At 49.3% G+C, this 17,635-nt stretch overlaps 1 long non-coding RNA gene across 7 annotated transcripts in view; it reads right to left on the bottom strand.

Moving 5' to 3' along the window:
- Positions 1–13,996, bottom strand: part of LOC122183845 — an 89,544-nt gene extending 75,548 nt beyond the window's left edge. For all 7 annotated transcript variants that reach the window (XR_006180389.1, XR_006180387.1, XR_006180388.1 and 4 more), the window contains exons 1-2: positions 13,827–13,996; positions 9,078–9,170 (exon numbers count right to left, since the gene is read on the bottom strand). This is a non-coding gene — a long non-coding RNA (uncharacterized LOC122183845). The remainder of the gene's footprint in view (positions 1–9,077; positions 9,171–13,826) is intronic.
- Positions 13,997–17,635: the final 3,639 nt, after the last annotated feature.

A 17,635-nucleotide genomic window follows, 5' to 3' on the forward strand; every position in this document is an offset into this window, starting at 1 on the left:
CCCTGAGCCTCCCCTTCTCCAGACTGAACACACCACTAGAAGCATGGCCCCATCAAAGCTGAGTACAGGGCACAACCACCTCCCTGGTCCTGCTGACTGCGCTTCCTGATACAAGCCAGGAAGCCATTTGTCTTCTTGGCCACCAGGGCATGAAACAGAGAGGTGAGGAGCACCTAGAGATGATGCTCCATGGTGCACAGAGATACAACGCCATCGCTCCACCCTTTGGCACTCCTTCCAGCACCAGGCATGAAGACCGGCTCCAGCTGAGGCTGAGCTTTACCACGGCTGCCAACAGAGCTGCAGTGCCTCCCCATAACCATGCAATGGGATGGGTATTCCCATGGGGATCAGGGGGAAGAAAGGGAAAGGGAAGGGTAGAAAGTCAGGTTGAAGTCATGTGAAAAATCAGCCATAGCGCATCTTAAAACCAGGCTACAAGGAAGTGTGACATCCAATTTCTTGGGAAGGGGAGGCAGAACAGTAATTAAATTTTCTGATCTTGTTAGCCAATTTCTCCAATCACTGCCCCCGAACTGGAGAATGGGAAGGGAGAGGGGAGATGCTTGCGTCAGCGACGCTGGTGAGGGAAATTAGGTTTTCACGGATTATTGGGTTAGTTCCACTTCTCCCACTTTTTAATTTATTTGTCTGTATGTGCTGCCGAGCTGAAAGGCCGAAAAATATCCCTCTTTTTTTTCTTCTTCTTTTTTTTTTTTTTTTTTTTTTTTTAAATTAAAATCTGTAGTTTTGGAAAATGAAAACTTCGGAAGGGGAGGGAGACTGCAACAATAAAACCACGTCAACCAAAATCTGCTTCTCACCTAAACTTCTTCGTTAATCCCTCTTCAAAACAAGAGCTTAATAAGATCCCCTGTCTGAACTCTTAATAGCCTTTGGATACTTCTGCAGAGAGAAAAAAAATACTAATTAACTTTGTTCTGTATTAAAATAGAATAGAATTTACTTGCTTACTGTTACTTGCATTTTTTTTCTAATTTTCCCTTAATGCTGCAGAAGAAATCCAAGAATTGCTGCCTGTGTAACCCTGTGCCTCCATTACTTCTCAAAAGACAGTAACACTGCCCTTTTTTTCCAATTCCTTTTGAAATAGGAAGAGAAGACTAAAACGTCCGTATCAGCAGCATTCAAGTCAATTATCTGTATGATTATTTCAGACTGCCTGGTGAGTGGTTTCCTAGGAACAATGCCAAGGGGCTATTTTGTTTAAGCTTTCTGAATTTTGGGATAAAAGAGGAACGGAGTGCAGGTCACACGGTGACTGGACTTCCCCTTTCATGACAGCTTTCAGAAGTACATGTGCACAGATCATCATTAGCTGGAGCTTGCTAGCAGAGGTTTCTGGGAATCCAGCATAGAACTGGAGACAATGGCTTGCAGAAACAAAAGGCAGCATAGCTGCTGAATAGAAGAGCCCAATAGTGCAGGTTGCCCTGTTCAGCAGCATCCTGAGATAACCAAGAGCCAGGTATTGGCAGCATGGGGCTGGGATCAGACTGCACAACAGCTTCAGACAACGAGGGCAGTGGTACCAGTGCCCAGCTCCCTGCCCTGCCCCATCATGCAGTCGAATGCTCTCAGGGTTAATACAGATGCATCATCCACCTCCTGGGGGACCAAGTCCTGAATAGCCTTCTAATTGCCTGCTCCTGCCCTCTCCAGAGCTGCTGGCACTGATGCAGGAATTGCTGCCTGGGTCAGCTATGTGGGATTTGTTCATGTGTGTGGTTGGCAAAGCCTATGCAAGTTTGAGTTGCTGCTGAGCGGTGCTACACAGAGCCAAGGGCAATTCAGCTTTATGCGCTGCCCTGCCAGGGAGGGAGCTGGGGGGGCACAAGGAGGGGACAGAAGTGGGACAGCTGATCCAACCTAGCCAAGGGGACATTCCACACCATACAACATCGTGCAATAACTATACAACTGAGGGGGTGGGAGAGCTGCTGCTCAGGGTCTGGCTGGGCATCAGAGGACAGGTGGTGAGCAATTGATTGCGCTGCGCATCACTTGTTTTGTAAGCATATAATTACTGTTAGTGTTATTCCTCCAGACACAAGAAACATGACGAGTTTCATCGCACTGGACACAGGTAAAGGACAAACTTCCAAGAGAACAATGTGGGGAACAAAGAAGCACCAGCACAGCACGACTTGGCAGGAGCTATGCAATCACTCAGCATCACTGACGACTACTCTTAGCTAGTTTTGATCTACAGTGACAGTAGCTTACTGCTCATCCTCAACTTGTCACCTTAAATCTCCCCTCGGGGAGGCACCTCGCCAAAGAAATTTGGAAAGCTGAGCTGGGTTCCTTCTTTCTCCTTCAGGCACTCACATGAAGAGCACTGCACATTGCATCCATCCATCACGTTGCCCACGTGGGATACCAGCACCCAGCTCACACTTAATGCTTCCCAGGCAAATCACAGCTGTACCTGTGAGCTTTAATAGGAACAAGCTCATAGATGAGAATCCTTTGCTGGGACAACAGTGAGACCGAGCTAAGATCGCATCAACCTTCTAACCAGTAAGTTCAGAGGCCCAGATTCATCCCACCTGCATCCAGCTACATCCACAGGAAATCTGGTCCATTTTCATTGTGCTGTCCCACATCACAATGCCCCCCTGACCAAAGATACCCCTTCCCTGGGCACAGGACTGCTCCTGGGACATACCAGGTCACATAACACAGCATGAAGCAGGTCCCAGACAGCAGACCTAGAGAGTGACAGGGCAGGGGGAGGTGTTTGGGCCACCAAGTCGAAATCAAAGGAAACAAATGTATTTAGGAGAGCCTTTATGCAAATCTCACATCCATTGGTGAGTCCCTCCTTTCCTGTCCAAAGGAAACGACCCACCTCTACCCCAAGGCTGAGCATCCTACCTGTGGAGCTTGCCAAAGATCATCTGTTGAAAATCTTTAAACAAAGCAAAACACACACACAAAAAAGCTCCTTGTTCTTCCTTCCCAATCAACAGGAGCACATTGGCTGGGGCCTGATTAAGATCCTCATCATGGCAGAGCTGTGAGCTGACCCGCCCTCATCAGCCTTTGTAGTTGGGGAAAGCTAATTCTGATGGCAGTGGAGAGGAGGGGAATTTGCTCTGATCTGCGGTGACCCAGACTTCACAGCCATTCAAAAGGAACAGCAACAGCCATTAAAAACTTCACTTTATACACTGAAGAGGCTCATAAAGAGAGTGTGAATTCACAGAGCATTGGCTCAGAAAACCTATTCCCTGGGTGTCCCGCATGCCGCTATTGCCTGAAATATGGAATAAAAGGGAGGTTCATATTTTACTTCAGACTTATTTCACTCTTCCCTTGTTTTCTCTGTGGACTGGCTAAAGAGGAAGTGATTTATAAGGGGAAAACAAGGGGAAGCAGTTCTAATTAATTGGCCAAAACCATTACAGCTGCACAGGCATCCAGCAGAACACAGGGCAGTAGTTCTTAGAGATGCAGGAGCACTGGAAGTTTCCCTGATAACCTGCCACAAGCCAGAACAAAACTAACCCAGTGCCTTCGGTGCTGGTAGAAATGCAGTCACAAGCACACTGACTTCCAGACATTAACCCCACAGGTATTCCTCTTCGCCATAGAAAGACCTGAGTTGTCTGGTGTGAATGTTTTTTAGCTCGTCAGGTACTTTCAACATAGCTTGATCACGGAGAAGCCCCACAGGTGAACTGCAAGGGGAATCCACACGAAATCACTCCTGACAGTTCCCACAACTTCTTAGGAAACTGAAAGCTCATGCACCAAAATACCTTACGGGCTCTCTGGTGTGGGAGCACCTTCCTCACTCCCTTTGCTACTACATGGATAACCAGTGCTGTGAGCCACTGTGCTCCCCATGGCACGGCAGAGATTGGTGATTTCAGCCCTGCAGCGCTGTACCTGGCCCCAGTTCCCCACACTAGGGCACAGCCAGTCTTCCTTCCTCACCCGTTCACATCCTTTCCAAGGCTCCTATGCTGCCTTTTTATACCTAGGGGCACAGAGAGGAGTTTGCCCACAGTCAGTACCAGCAGGGAGCTGAACAGGGTCTCTTCCATCCAGGCTGAATCTTTGCTCGCAGATCCTCTGGTCCCTCTCCAGAGAAGGCTCCAAGTTCAGGATGAAGGGAGCAAGTTCAGCTTACGAAATCTCAGTTCCAAGCCCAGGAGATGGAAGTTCAACCAAACAGGCTAAAGCCTCTTGCTTCATCAGAGCCTGCAATCCCACAGCTGGGAGAAGAACAGGGGGCTCCTGGTGTGCTACAGAGCCAGAGAGAAAGGAAAGGCTCTTTCTTGTCCAGAAATAATTGTGTTTGTTCTGCTTTCAGCAATATTATAGCCAGGAGAATGGGCCTCTGGGGAACAATAGATCACACATTGCAGGTGTCTAGTTTTAGGAGGGGGGAAACTCTCCAGTTTTCCTAACTGTGTGCCAGAAGTTCTCTAACTGAAGTTCATCTTGACCTCAGAGGGCTGGTCTGCTCCATGGGAGGAAACAGAAAGCCTGGGCATAATCGGAACAAGCTCATAATTAAAAGCACTTTAGCCTTTATGAGTTCCCAGATCACATAGCTGCAGTGAGGGAACTTGTTTTCATTTTACCTCATTATGTATGGAGCAGTGCAAAGGTAATGAGCAGCCTGGCATTTGCCAGAGCCTGTCACTTGCAGGAAGAGGGCAGCCAACACTGGAGCAGATGCAAACACACTGTGCAGCACACTGGTGTACCTCCCAGCTCTAGCACGCTCCCTGGTGTGCCTCTGCAGGGGTTTTTTATGGGTAGATGGTGTGGGGAGCAACTAACCAGGACAGCCTTTAAAATCAGACTCAAACAAGAGAGGGAAAAAAGAGGAACGTGAAAATAAAATGGGCTTTCCCAGCTACCCCCCAAAACATCCAGTCCCCAGACTCACAGAGGTGGCTGGGGAAGAAATCCAGGTTCTGGTCAGCTCTCCTATAGCAACACACACTGCAGCTTACTGACTGTGATAAATTTCAGCTCCTGCAACAAGTAAAACAAGCCACTAATATTTGCCCAGCACTTACCCAGCGCTGAGCACTATTATTATGTACCATCTGAGATTAACACATACAGATTGCTTTGTAGACTCACTACTTACTGCCTTCCCTCAGCAGATATTCCTCGATGTGCTTAGAAAAAGGTCTCAGGACAGGAACTTGCATTTAGCAGACAGCATGAGCCGCTCTGCTATGGCCCCGTTTCCTTTTCATATGGGATGCAGGCGAGCCACGCTCTTTCCATGATCATCTGCTCAGTTTGGAGCCAGGACAGCCTCAGGGCTTTGTTTCAGCCTCCCAGCTCTGCCTGACATCTCCAGGAGGTGCTGGACCCCTCGGTAACTCCCCAACCCTGCCTTCAGCCAAGAGATTCTGGCAGGGCAGGAGTACCAGGGGGCATTTATTTCCTGCCACACAGGGCTGAGGCACAAAGAGAGGCTTAGGGGCAGATACCTGAGGAGCTGCTCCAGGAAGCAGCAGAAAGCACTCTGTGCCAGCCTGATGAAAATGAGGCTTTACTTAAGGCCAAGAACAGCATAAAATAAATGGAAGATAAGCATTCTTCTCCCATCTCTTTCCTGTGAGTGTGGTGCAGTGCGGAGTCGCTAGCTTAGGAGCAGCTGGCAGGAGCTGCAGCACATACCATCAGGCAGAACTTGGACAAAGCCCACTGCTCTCAGATGTGGCAAGCAGGTCACCTTACAGGCAGGTGCAGGGAGGAAAACTCCAGCACAGTGCTTTGCTGACCAGCCTGGAGCAGAGCAGCTGGCATGCTACCATACCCCAAGCACCCAACCAAGTCACACATTCAAGCTGTCTAAAGCAGTTCACGGGGACAAGGCTCACACAGATTGCAGGAACACCACGTTTGGCTGCTTCTTGTCCCGCGGCAGGATGGAGACAGCCCCACCAGCTGCGAGGTGGAGGAGACGTCCACCTGAGGGCTGAGGTCAGTGCTGGCACGGCCTCGCAGAGCAGCAGGGAGGGGGCTGTGCAGCCCTCTTGTGTTTGCACAGCTGGCTCCAACGTGCTGCTCAACCACCACCGCCACGGGGGAGGGCGGGACATTTTTCCTTGGGATATTCATTCCTCATCCGTCTCGCCTCAAGGAGGGGTTTCAAATGCTCCAGTGTACACTTGAGACAGCACCTGGGGAGGCCTCATCCCGTGCGTGGGGGAGGGAAGACGAATTCTGCCAAGATGTAACTCCTGCTCCTCATAAAGCACAACGCAATCGTGTCACGTTGTGATGATGGCTAGTAAAGAAGGATGAGCGAGGTATGGCCAGCAGCACAGCCAAGTGCAGCAAAATCCTGCTCCCCCAGGCTGAGAAGAGGCTTGGAGCCCTTGACCTCCTCCACTAGGCAGGTGTCCTTTACTCAGCAAGTCAACACCACGGCTTGGGATAGAGGCAGGGATTGAGGCTCCCGGCATACCAGCTAGAATCTCCAACATGTATACCTCAAATCCAGCCAACCGATCCCTTACAGAGAGCAGGAAGAGTTGGGTTCAGGAGTTAAGCAGCAGAACCCGTGTCTTGCATCCCACTCCTCTCCAGGAGCTCCTACAGACCACCAAACAGAGGAAAGACCCGTGGGACCCTGCACTGGGAGGAACCGTCCTTTGCACCTCATCATCAGCTCCTCCTGATTGAGCTGATCAGCGAAACCTGAAAGAGTCGCACAACCAAATCTCAGCAACAACATTTAATTTGAGAGGGGTTGGACGTTTAATCGGCTGTTTGACCCCCTCGCTTATCACATTTTCTGAAGTTCCCAGAGGCTTTCACTTCACACAACCTCAGCAGAAGGGGAATCGTTCACCTCCCCCAGCCCAACCACAGTCCTGAACAGTTCTTTGTACTGGATTTCACAGGGAGCGAGTGGAGCAGGGGTGGATTACCCAGTCTGATACACAGTCATAACTTCCTAAAACAGCGTTTCAAGACCTGCTTAAATCAACTCGACCGTGGTTATCAAAATACACAAACCACGGGGCAAAACCAAGGAGAAACACATATAACTTTTACATAGCTAGGCAGCCAGCAAGCACAAAAATCAGACTTGTGTAATGCAGCTTCGTCTGCAGAACTGTATATCACAAGCCACAGAGATTGGATTCCTAAAACACGAGTCCCAGAACCAGCTCATTCCAAACCTGTAGGCAGCAAAGTGGGTCCCACCCTGTGCTCAATTTTCTGTTCCATGCAGTAACACCAGCAGCAATAACGCCTGCGAATGGTGCTACCCTCCAGCCCATCGCTGTTCCTTATCAAACTGCTCTGTATGTGACCACTGAGATGGGGCTTCTGTTACAGCACTGACAGAAAGGGGACTCTAGGGGATTACAGTCACACACAAAAAGTAAAATCACAGAACTTTATCCTGACACTGACAAGCACAGAATTTACAAACCAAAGAGGCAGAAGAGGGCTGGGGACAGGCATGGGCTGCAGAGGGTAGAGTCCCAGTGGTAACATCAAGCACTGCAATTCACACCAGTTCATCTTGTCATCATTGTCCAGTGAAAACTGGAGAACGTTCCTAAGCTGGGCAGAATCAACTGCAGAGCAGAACAATACCCCTAATCAGTGTTTTAGAGCATCAACAGACCTGGCAAAGTTCATCCCAGGGGAAGTCCCATGGACTGCAGTAGTCCCAGCAAGATACAGCCAGAATCTTTGGACGCTGCCTACCCACTATGAAAGCAAACATTTCACTTGTGGAAAGAAAAGTCCTGATTCTGCAATGTGTCCTAAGAGCCCTATTATCTGTGATTAATAAGGCGTGATGCAAACACTTAGTTAAATCTGATTAGATCAATAGTACACCATGAATCACTTCAATAGGTTTCCTATAATATTTATATATACTGCAGTTATCAGCAACATTCTAATGCAAAATGGTCTGCCTTGAAATTTATTTGAAAAAGTGCCTTCTATACTCTATTAAAAAGAGAAATCCACTTTTTTATTCTCTCTTAGGGCTGAGTTAATTGGACAAAATCTTGTAGAACTGTGTCTAGTTTTGCAAAATATACATTTTTGAGACAGTGTGGCCTGTTTTACCTCCAGCCCTGCCTGTAGTACCTCCATTCATATTCCACCTCAGGCCTCCCAGGCACGTGCCCTGCAAAGAAATGCTTCTGCTAGCTGTGCTGAGTGCTGGGAGGACAGGAGCAGAAAGCAGGAGTGCAAGAGAGAGAGCAAGGGGTGGGGAAGGCAGCATGCTTGCATGCTGGTTCTGTGATGACAAAAAGAAACACCCACCAAGACATAGATTTGAATCGGGTTTCAGGAACTCTTCCTGCACTAAATCAAGGCAGAGAATTTACAACAAATTAATGAAACTAATTTTTCTGACTGGAATCATCATCTGTGAATTATCATGTCTTTACTTATTAAATAAATTATCTGTGCCTTCCAAGGCATTAAGGACGCATCATAAATTATAGCCCTTCATAAATAATTTGTTTCTGCCTGGGTTTAAATATAGAGGGAGAATAAAGAGAGCAAGAGGAAGAAAGAATACAGGAGATATGGAAAGCAAAGAGTGGGGAAAAGAGGGGAAAAAAAAGTACAAAGAGAAGGGATAAGGATGAAATAGAGAACGGACAGAGAGAGAGGAGAAAAAAAAAGAGAGAGGCAAAAACAGATATGCAATAAGGCCAGCTTAGAAAGGAAGGAAATGAGGAAGGAAAAAGGAAGTGAGGGGCTGAAAAGAGACAGGACAAGTAACACCATGTAATCTTGCAGGTCCATGTTAATTGCAGCTTGGAGAGCATGGCAGGAAGTGAATTACAATATCCAAGTTCTCTCCTGACTTTTATAAATGATTTCATTTCACTTGAGCTTGTTCCATGTCAACGAGCACAAACAGTCTGTCCAACAGATCTATGGAAAGGGAAGCCACCGAGGGAAGTGCACTTTGTCATGGAATAGTGACAGTATTTGCTGGAAAGGACCCTGAAATTTATAAATGACAGCAGAGAGGTAATGGCGAGAACTAAGGGCCAGGGTGACACAGCTGCCCCACAGCTTACCTGTCAAGCACAGCTGAACCCACACCGTTCAGGCTTCTGCTGAGGAATCCCTGCAGCAGACTGGCCTGCAGACCTTGCCAGAGCAGAGCACATCTGCAAAGACAACGATATTCCTGGTCAAAGAAGAGGAAGCACAAGCACTGCCTTTAATCTGGTAAACTCAAGTGCGCATTGAGAAGAGATGCAGTGCAATTGCCCTGATGTGGCTTCCTCCAAGGCCAGGAGGCAGCTCACCAGTGCAGGCTGCATCCCATCCCCAGCACAGTTTCTGACCAGATATCATAGAATGGCCTGGGTTGAAAAGGACCACAATGCTCACCCAGTTCCAACCCCCTGCTGTGTGCAGGTCACCAACCAGCAGCCCAGGCTGCCCAGAGCCACATCCAGCCTGGCCTTGAATGCCTCCAGGGATGGGGCATCCACAGCCTCCTTGGGCAACCTGTTCCAGTGCCTCACCACCCTCTGGGTGAAAAAAAACTTCCTCCTAATACCTAACGTAAATCTCTGGTATCATCCAGGATTCTAGGACTCAGCACTTGTTAACACCCTGCTAGGAACAGCACAAGTAGTCTTCAACACTTACAAAGAGCTTGTTGTTCTGGGCAGAGGCTGCAGAGGCACAGAAGCAACCATCCAGATTACTGTGCTCAGTATGGCTGGTCCTTTCTCAGCCAGACCACAGCCAGCCTCTGGAAGATGGGTTCCCACCTCCATTCCATTGCCAGGAGGGCAGATGTGCCATCTTCATCAGCTGCGCCCCAGGCTTTCTGCACAGCCGTTATGGTGGCAAAGAACAAGCGACACAGGACAGCCCATGACATTTCACAGGCAGTCACAAGCTCACTTCGAGACAGCCAAAAGCCACGCAGTCAAACTGGAGCAGCACCAAGCCCAAGACAACCATTTCACCTCTTGGCGAAACTCATGAGCTCAGCACCACAGAGCTGCAGCTGTGTGATTTCTTTCTGGTCAGCTCAGAGCACACATCTGCACCTCCAGCCTTCCCCCTTCCCAAGTCTCAAGCCAGCAGTGCTTCGCATCCTTGCTCAAAAACCTGGGTTGCTTCACCCTCGCTGTTCTCTACACTCAGGATTCAGCTTTGTCAGCAACCTTACAGGCAGGCCCAGATGGCAGCATGGCAGCAGCTGGCCCACCTGTATGCCCAGCTTGCCAGGGGGTTCTTCTAAGGGGAGCTGGAGGGTGGCCAGTTCTAAGAGCATTTGGAGAATGAGCGTAACGGCAGCTGTTTCCCTGTCTGGAAGCAGAAGGGCTCTGATCTCTGATACGAGGCAGGAGAAAAGGAATGCGTTCCTTGTTCCTTCAAGTCAATGTGACAAGCAGTAGATGTAAGCCCAGGAAATCTGTTCAGCAATTATCAAAACCGCCGCTTCACAGGCAACAGCAGATACAAAGGCACAGCAGGGCAGGCCCCAGAAAACATCAGCCCAAGCAAATCTCTCTGTCTCTATGAGAAGCCCTGGCTATGTGATGGTCTGGCCTTCATATCACACATTGCAGATTTCCCCAGCCCCAAAAACACTGCAGCACAGCTCTTGCACTCCTCAGGCTTTGCCCAGCCCAAGGCTGTAAATAGCTTCCCCAGCTAATTTCGTCATTAGCACAACAGCCTGCCAAGGCTCAAGCTGCAGTAGCAGGGGCTGGTGCCAGGTTCACTGCCTCCAGTCCCTGCTCAGAGACCCGGAATGTTAAATCAAGTCATCTGGGTGTACAGTGAGATCTTGAATCCTGAGGAATGCATCCGATAAACGCGGCAGAGGAAAGAAGGGGGGGAAAAAAAAACCCACAGAAACAGCCTCTAGTAGGAAAAAAAGAGAGAACTCAGCTTCATCTCTTCCTGGGGAAGAGTTTAGCTGGGTGAATGACTTCCAGTGATTCCCCACAGCCCTCCTGCCTGCCCACTAGCCAGCTGAGGGCCAGCTGGAGCTCCCTGCAGCACCCATCTCATCCCCAGCCTCCAGACAGCCTCTCCCAGCAGGATGATGGTCGAGCAGCACCACAGGGGTTGCTCTCAGAAAAACCTCTCCTTTCTCTGCCCAGAACATCTGTGCCTAAGCCTGCTCCCACTGCTCCCTGCAGGCACTGGGTGCATCACTCAGGCTTTTCACACCTCTCTGAAACCGTGCAGCTCCCTTGTGCTTCTGACTCTAAAATAAATTTCCAGCCCCCACCTCACTGTGCAAACTGCAGCATAACCCGAGTGTATCCTTTGCTCCCCTCCATCCAACCACTTCTCCTGACCCCAGAGCACCTCCACACAGCTCTCCCAGGAAGGGCTGCTCTTCCTGCAGGTCTCCAGCCTGGCTGTGAGGTCCCACAGCCTCCTCCCTGTGCTGCTGTGATGATCCTGCTGCACTGTTGTCCCTCACAGGAGGTGATATTTCACTAATTCCCATAGCTCAGGATGGAGGCCAGTGATGACTGAGAATAGAAAAGCTTTTCCCAGAATGGTCTCCAGTTGATTTTAGGAAGGGTCAGAAGCACCAGTCCACTTCTCTCCACCTTTGTGCACCCAGCATCATCTCTGGGAAGATTCACCCCCCTTTCTCCTTGGTTCACTTGTTCCTGCATATTGCCCAAGGACTCAGCAAAGCATTTTGTTCCACCCTGAACTCAGACGGTTTGGACACCCAGTTCAGAAAGCGGGATTTCTATCGGCTTTCTGAAGTAACAAGTGAATCCAGCCCAGTGTGAAGCAGGTCACTCCTCTCCTTCACAGCTTTTCACGCCATGTGTTTCGTGTCAAGACCATGACAAGAGCTGGACCCTGGGGACGGCGGAGGAGCCAGCTGCAGCAGCCTTTGTTTGCAATGCAGCCTCACTATTGCACACGCCTCTGCACAGCCCCTGCTCCCTTCCCGAGCCTCCAGCCAGCACACATCTGCCCCGCAGCAGGCGCACGGTTCCTTCCTCACCATCCGTGAGGACGGAGAGCCAGAGATTTATGTACTCCGCGATTTTATGCGCTCTCAGGAAAGCTGCGGAGGGAAAACTTCGCCACTCACAAAAGCCTCCATCTGTGAGTTTATTTATCCGTGCTGGGAAGGCTGTTGATTCTGTTTCTGGGTGGAAACTACACTGGGATCACGGCTTAATTGTATTGTTTGTTGAATTAATTGCTCTGTTTGATCAGTCTGTCTCCCGTAATGCCTGGGAATTAGACATTTCTGCTGAAATGTGGGAATGGAAAAGCCTGAAGCTGTTTCTCCTCGGTAAACGAGCACAGACTGGCATGCAGTTAGCAAAAAGGGCCATTGTGGGGACAGCACATGAGTTGCCCAATGCAAATATTATTGCAAAAGAATGTGCTCTGTGAGGTTAAGCATCCTGGGGAGAGCACACAGGCCAAAGGCAGAGAAATACATGGATGAGTGGTGTAGTGGTTTGGCCTTTTGTTTCTTTTTCCAGCTGACAACTGCATTCTTATAAAGTCCTCTGGGCTTTCTTTGTGGCTGTGATCATCAAACTGGCACGCAAATATGACTGAAGCCTCTCCCCTGCTGCACCTCAACAGACCAGTCACACAGCAGAGCAGCAGTCCCGTCCCTGCACCCTTTTCTCTACCTTCCCACATGCTCCAAAGGTCAACACCCACATGATGACCCCAAACCACAGCAAGAAGGAACAACACAAAGGGATCCCAGGGGAGCAGCACAATTCACTTTGCAAACTCCTCCTTCCCATCATGAGGAAGCACAGCAGGGATTTGAGCTCAGAGCATCTTGCTGTTGCAGCTGGAGCAGAGGAATGACCTGGCCAAGGAGCCCAGAGACCATCCTGCAAGGTCCTGTGCCTGGCCAGCCCTACTGGGACCAGCAGGGCCAAAGGGATCTGCTGCCAAGGCTTACCCTCACCACACAGCACCCTCATTTTCAGTGGATTTTCCGAGTCACCTGATAGGATCATAAGATCCTTAGAGTTGGAAGGGACCTTTAAAGATCATCTAGTCCAGCTCTTCCGCAATGAACAGATACCATAACTAAATCAGGATGCCCAGAGCCTGATCCAGCCTGGTCTTGGAAGTCTCCAGGGACAGAGCATCCACCACATCTCTGGGCAAGCTGTGCCAGTGCCTCACCACCCTCACTGATGAATCATGGAACTCAGGACAGACAAAAGCTTGGGATTATTTCCAGATTGGAATGCTTTCCCTCTCTGTTTCATTCCCAACGTGTCTTTTTGTTTTGTTTTTTATCTTTTCCGTTTTACATTTTGCCAGCAAATATCCAGCTCAGCTGAACTCCTGCCCTTTTCACACTCCTTTTTTCCACTTTCACAATGACAACACGCAACTTTTTAGGTTTCATTCCTGCCTCTCCCACTTCCCACACACACTTCCTTCTGCCCTGTGGCCTTTGAATGCAGGACAATAACTAGTGGCCGTGTCTGACATGGCATTTCCCCTCCACAAGTTTCTTCATTTCCCTTCTTCCTCTCTGCAAAATGAAACCAGCATTAAGTCTCCTGGGGTCACTGCTCTTCCACCAACCCTTACTCACAGAGGACATTAGCCATTACTGCCTGTAGAGCCTGATTCAGCCAAGAACAAGGCACGGAGGTGATGATGTGGTCAACCAGATCATCATACTCCCACCGTATCAGCAACATCCAAGCTAGAGAGTGGCCTGGTTATTCCCACTAACTGAACACCCCTGTAGAGATCAGGGAGCCAGGAAAGTGAGATTGCTGAAGGATCGATTTTCCAGAGCCAATCCGGCCCCATCTCCTCACCTCTGCAAACTGGAGATCTCCCTTTGGTGGCAGATTGAGCTGCTGGAAACAGCAAGATATTTCAGTCGGCAGATCTCCCATGTCTGAGGCAGACCCATCCCTCACTGGTGAGGAATGAACACCGCGTCTTGTAGGGGTGCACGTCTCATTCTCTATTTCTCTTTTCCCCTTCATAAAGCTGTCAGGCCAAAAATAACATATTAGTGGAAAAAAAGGAATGGCAGGTGTAATATAATAACATGATCAGGAGGCTGGGGGAGTGCACCTTCCTGTCTGGCAGCCATACCAAAGTATTTCCACAACGGTGACTAACAGCTACGGAGCAGAAGTGTCCTTTACTCATTCTTCACACCCCTTTCTCCCACTGCCCTGCATGTCCCCTTGGACAAGATGATAAATAAGGAGTATTTACACAGCATATTTCTGCTCTCCAAAGCCACCTACGTTTGACACTGTGGGCAGATTGCAAACCCAACAGCCAGGGTTGGAAGAAGATGGCAGGAATGGCCGATCCATGCCAGGTTGCAGGCTAGGCTCTCCATGCCCACCAGATGCACAGAGAGAAGACGTGCTAGATAAGACATGGCTTCTATCAAGCTGTAAACAAGCACACAGGCAGAGCTGTGCCAGAATTAACCCCTTGTTCTCTGTTCCTTAGGGACAAGCTCCCTCCCATCAGGAGGTGCTTGGGGAAAGTCTAAATCCAAAGTCTTGGCAGAGTCTGCAAAGTTGTGCCCTTCGAAGCAGGCAGTGACACAAGGCCACTCGAGAAGTGTTTGGACAATCTCTCAGAAATACTGTTTGAGTTATTCTTCATTTATGGACGTTCCTGTGTGGAGGCAGGAGCTGGACTCCATGATCACCATTTGTCCCTTCCAACTTGGGATGTTCTGTGATTCTGCAACCTGTTCACCAACACAGAGACGCAGATAGATAGAACGGGCTTGAAAATCCAGTCACAAATGCTGGCTGGAATAGAGTCGGGGACAAACATATGGTGGCCAGCTCTGGGTGTTGAGGCCAGGAGGGCACGCTGTTACCACAAGGTTTGGCTAGTTAGCCCATGCCTGGCAAAACATCTCCCATGGAAAATACTGTCTTTGGTGGAATTACAGCATATCTTTTGCACTGGTATCCAACACTGCCTGAATGATTTCCAGTGGGGGGAAAACTGACTGCATCTCCTCGCTGTTCTCTTCCAGCATCTAAATCCACCTTCAGCTTGCATCACTGGGTCCCACTCTGGCAGCAGCTGGCCAGGACCCCCAGGTGCCATATCCTCTACACCTCCAGAAATGGCACTGCGCATTTCAGCACTTTCCAAAGAAGAACCCCAGGGCACAGCACTATCACATTTCACAGTAGTGCACATTTTCCATCCAGGAGCTCTGCCTAGAACAATGACATTAATTGAAATGGCTGCAGAAGTGCCAGGGCTGAGATCCAGCTCTGTGACCTGCTCTGAGTACAGGCTCCTCCACGGCTGGTGCAGACCCGCTGGCTCTCCGCCCGCTGCGGAGAAGTTCTTCTTTGCTATTCAATATTCTCCCTCCTGCCCATTCCTTCCCATTTCCTCTATCCCATCACCACAAACGCAAGACCAGAGGAGCTGACAGGTAGGAGCAGGCCCGTGGCCATGTTGTCTGATGTCCAATTTGGGGACGTGCCAGGCTGAGGTATGAGATCCCCACCGACAGCACATATGCAAATCAGCTCTCCTTCTGCAAACTGTAATAGCCCAAAACCGATTTAACTCTTTGAACAAAGTGCAAAATCCCTTTCAAAATGCGTGTGACTGTTCCAAGAATCCTGGCTACCTTTGATATGCAAATGTAGACCCAGCCTCCTTAATGCAACTTGCCAAGTTCTTGATTTCATTTTCTTAATTTCAACCAGTAGCACAGTTTTGCACCGTCTGCATGGAAAAAAAAATAAAAAAAATGCAAAGTGTTTCCTTCAGCAGTTGCTAATTAATTAAACAACTGGTCCCTTCCCTTCTTTGTGTTCTATGCTGCTCATTTCCAACCTGGTCGGTCATTGCAGGCATTCGAGGCACCGGCGAAAAGTAACGAAGCAATAAAGTGCCTGCGATGGCTCTTCAATTAGCTGTACAAGGACGTTGCACCATCACAGAAAAATGCTGCTTCTCCTAATGAGAGCTAACGAACCCGTACCTGGGGGACTCTGCACTAGGATCAAAGGAGCCCAATCAAAACCTCTGCAAATTCCTGATTAAACCACACAAAGGAGGGGAGGAAGGCACCAAGTCAGATGCTGAAGAGATAATAAAATTCCCTTCCACTTTTCCTTTCTAGAAAATGGTAAATCTAATAGGCATGACTAAGCAGCTATGAGGGAAGACATGAACAAATTTGTAAAGCGAAGGGGAGTTTAAAGTTCATCTCATTTTCCCCTTCTGCAACATCGTCTGCAATCATATTATGATTTAAAGGCCACCTTTCCCCCAGTGGGAAGGGGGTGAGAAGGGTGTGATTCAATTTTGCATACCAAATACGATGGGAGAAGGAGAAAGGCCAGGAGGCACTAGCTGAGCAGCTGCATCCCTTTGGCACTGTTAAATGCTTGCTGCTTTTCCCTGTTCTTCAGGGTACAGGAAAAAATAATAATAATAACGGCACAGTGGCATTTTCTGTCTGAGCTTGTACATGAAATGTCTGCACCTTTCACTGCTGGGAACAGAGCCAGAACAAACCCTGACCCAACCAACACCATCCTTGTGAGACCTCATCTGCCTCAAGAAACCCCTGGAAGCCAAATGACAACCCTGCCCTTTTCCAGAAGCTGTTCCCATTCCCTGCTGCATTTCCAGCTCACCAGACAACTGTCACGCTGCTGCTGCCGCCTCACACCTTTCCCTCTTGCCAACGTGCAGAGGTGGCAGCCAGGCTGTGGCACTTTGAGGGAATGGGAAACTGATCATCCTGGAGGCTGGAGGGGAATGAGGCAGAGCCCTGAGCCACGCTGGAGCGTTGCAACCCCAGCTGTGCAGCCGTGTAACGGCCAGCCCCCAACCCCAGCCCCACACCAGGGCCCTCCGTGGGGACACTGAGAAGTCACCCGTCCTGCCAGGAGGGCAGGCATGGCACAGAACAGCTCGTGCTCCCTGGCCCCACGCACCTGTATCCTCTAGTTCAATGAAATGTTATAAAGGCAGAGAAATTCCACAATAAACGCAAATAGATCAATAGCATTAGAGCTACCCTTAATAGCTGCCTCAGGCTTTTCATACTACACTCTCGAAAATGTCCAGTAGTGAGTAATTAATGACCAAGCCAAGTAATTACTTTCTTGATTTTTCTCAAAACTAGAATTCACTGAAAGAACTTTGAGCTTTACCGGAGCTACATAGCAAATTAATTCAGTAAGTGCTGATATTACAAGTCTGGGCTGCCTGTTAAAAAACAGCACTGCTATAAAGTCTGCCTTGGCTCCCCGTCAGATGTAACCCTTTACATGCTTCTCCAGCTCTTGGCAAGAAAACAGCTCAACCCTGCGTGGATGTCAGCCCTCAGCTTTCACCACAGTGACCTTGGGCCAGGCAGGAGATGCTGTGCCTCAGAGATGCCAGGAGCTGAGTCTTGCTGTGCCCATACTGACCCATTGCCGTGGAACAAAGTGCTCGCAGAGCCCTTGCACAGACTAAAAACTTGGGCACAGGAATCAGAACTGCCCTCTGGGGATCCTGACCCAGCACTGGATACAGCCACAGGATCCTTAAGGAAGAGCAGGATGAGCCATTTGGGGTACCTGTTACTGCTGCTGGTAGATGTACTCTGGGGAGAAATAAG

This window comes from Lagopus leucura, unplaced genomic scaffold, assembly GCF_019238085.1.
Source record: "Lagopus leucura isolate 7727_CA_CO unplaced genomic scaffold, USGS_WTPT01 Super-Scaffold_100021, whole genome shotgun sequence".
NCBI lineage: Eukaryota > Metazoa > Chordata > Aves > Galliformes > Phasianidae > Lagopus > Lagopus leucura.